At 33.7% G+C, this 2,739-nt stretch overlaps 1 pseudogene; it reads right to left on the bottom strand.

Annotated features, from left to right (window-relative positions):
• Positions 1 to 928: 928 nt before the first annotated feature.
• On the bottom strand, positions 929 to 1,598 carry LOC149207449 (chaperonin CPN60-1, mitochondrial pseudogene; annotated as a pseudogene).
• Positions 1,599 to 2,739: the final 1,141 nt, after the last annotated feature.

Here is a 2,739-nt window from a genome sequence, read left to right as displayed (position 1 = left end):
AACTCCGATTCCAGGCAAGCTTTACTCCACCACTAAGGGGGGAATCCATGGCCTTCTGCTTGGCGTTAGAGGGGTTGTTGGTCAGTGGAAGGCTGTCGTCCATTGCGTCCTATCGTTTGGCCAAGTCTAGTAGTCGTCGCATCCTTTGGTAATGAGATTTAGAATCGATCTCTATAGACAATGCAGGTTTCATGCTGAAGATGCTCAAAGTTGGTTATTCGAGTGAATCATTCAGAGGGGAAATAATGCAATCGCTTATAATACGATGCGTGTTTAGAACTACTGAGATTATGCTCAAAGTTGGTTATTCCAAAAATTAAGTATTTCAAACCATTCATTATTATTTTTATTAAAACAAACACCTCAACAAGAAAAAATAAATATTATGTAACAGGTCAGACAGTTTTATATTCTTGCAATATTATGTAACACGTCAGACAGTTTTATATTCTTGCAATTGAAATCAGACAGTTTTATATTCTTGCAATTGAAATCCTTGTTTGATCCATAAGTTACAAATAACTCAGTTCCTCTAATTTGATCCATCATGTCCTCATTGGATCTGAGTTTCATATTCCTTGAAAGGATTGAACTGTCAAATTCCTTGAAAGGATTGAACTGTCAAGAGGTTGCTGATTGGCTTGGCTACTTTATTAAATTTCTTGTATATTTTCTTTTACCTATGCCTCTATCATTCTCTTCACCAAAACTCAGATAGCTTGTTCTAATGTGCACAATATGGTCTTTGAATAAATGGTATAATAATAAACACAGGATTTCAAGAATGCTCTTCACCAAAACTCAGATAGCTTGTTCTAATGTGCACGATATGGTCTTTGAATAAATGGTATAATAATAAACACAAGATTTCAAGAAGAAAGAAGAAAGTCTTTGGCAGCATCATAGCCAAGGTCAAGATTATCTTGCTTCAGTATGCAAGCATCTTCAATGCATTATGAATAATTTGCACTCCAATCTTTTGGTCGAAGTTAGCAGTCTGATGTTTTTCTAGCTCCTTTGTCACATAAAGAAGAGAAATGCCACCTCCTGGCACAATACCCTGCTCTACTGCTGCCTTCGTGGCATTCAAGGCATCTGTAACTCTGTCCTTCTTCTCCCCTACTTCTGCCTCACTAGCTCCACCAATCTTCAGAACTGCAACTCCTCCTGAAAGCTTTGCCAACCTCTCCTGATACTTTTCCTTATCATAGTCTGTTGTGCTGGCTTCAATGGTGGCCCGAATCTGCTCACATCTTTCTTCTATAGCCTTCTTATCACCACCTCAATCAAGAATAATAGTGTCAGCCTTTGATACATTTACCTTCTTTGCTAAACCAAACTTAGCAGCTTCAACCTTTTCAAGCTCCATGCCAAGTTCTTTTAAGATCATTTGATCACTAGTAAGTACAACAAGATCCTCCAAGTTGGCTTTTTTCTTTTCTCCAAAGAAACAACCAGAAGAGCTCTTCCCTTTTACCATTTGCTGAGATGGTGCCTACCGGTACAATTTCCTCTGGTGTGCTTATGATCCTTGCTCTACTTTTCAAATGTACCACAACTGCATCAATTGCCATGCTAATGCCCTGTCTCAATTCCATTGCATTCATCCCAGCTGCAAGTTAGCTAATGCCCCCTCTCAAGTCCATTGCATTCATCCCAACTGCAACTGACCTCCATTGCATTCATCCCAACTGCAACTGACTTACAACCTTCTATGAATATTGCACCCTTGATCCAGCATCATCATCTCAAATTTTCAAACACACTAGGCATAAGATTTAACCTAAAACTTTGACTAATCTCCAATCATCCCAATTGATTGCAAGATTTCAAGGAGAAAGCCCTCTCCAGCTTGATAGGGCTAGCTATCAAGCCAAAAAGATCTAAGGTTACCTCATTCAACCACCTTTCTCAGCCTTGAGCTGTTGTGGAAAATAACAATAATGACTCATAATACTATACCAAAATTTATTTACAAGTTAAAAATATCTATAAAACTGCATCTGCATAATTCTGATTTTATATATATATATATATATATATATATATATATATATATATATATATATATCTATATATATATATATATATATATATATATATATATATATATATATATATATATTATTTTTATGATAAATAATAATTATAACATTTTAAACAAAATTATAATTTAAATATTTTTTTAAATAATTACGGAGTAAATTATATTATAAAATAAATAATTTAATAGTTTTATTAATACTATAAATCAATACATATCTATATTTATCTATATTTATATTTATCATACATTTAATTTAAATAAGTATATTAATCTACATTCTTATTAAAAACCTACAAAATTATACCCTAATTCAAAAATAAAGAAAAAACCTCTATTTGGCTAACCAACATAAAAGGCATTACTTGTGTACAAGTGAATGATATTTGGCTAGCCAACATATCCTTCCTCTGTAATTGTTATGTTTTTGATATCTATGTCATTATAGCCACAGGCATGATTGATTTTAAATATTCTAGCATCCTCACTGTTGGGTCCCTATAATACTAGTGATTACCCCATTACTATTATAGTTATACCCCTTATTTATATTGTTGTGCCCCTATTACACCCATATTGTTATTTTTGTGGCTTTATATTATTATTGTTAGGTCGGCTGGATTATATTGTGACTCCTTAGACTCCTATATATAGAAAGGAGGTTTTGTCATTTGAATCATCCAAGAATTGTTCAT

This window comes from Pinus tabuliformis, chromosome 1_2 (genome assembly GCF_031772625.1).
Source record: "Pinus tabuliformis cultivar Carrire ecotype Pingquan chromosome 1_2, CPIR1, whole genome shotgun sequence".
Taxonomy (NCBI): domain Eukaryota; kingdom Viridiplantae; phylum Streptophyta; class Pinopsida; order Pinales; family Pinaceae; genus Pinus; species Pinus tabuliformis.
This window is presented reverse-complemented; position numbering and strand designations above follow the sequence as displayed.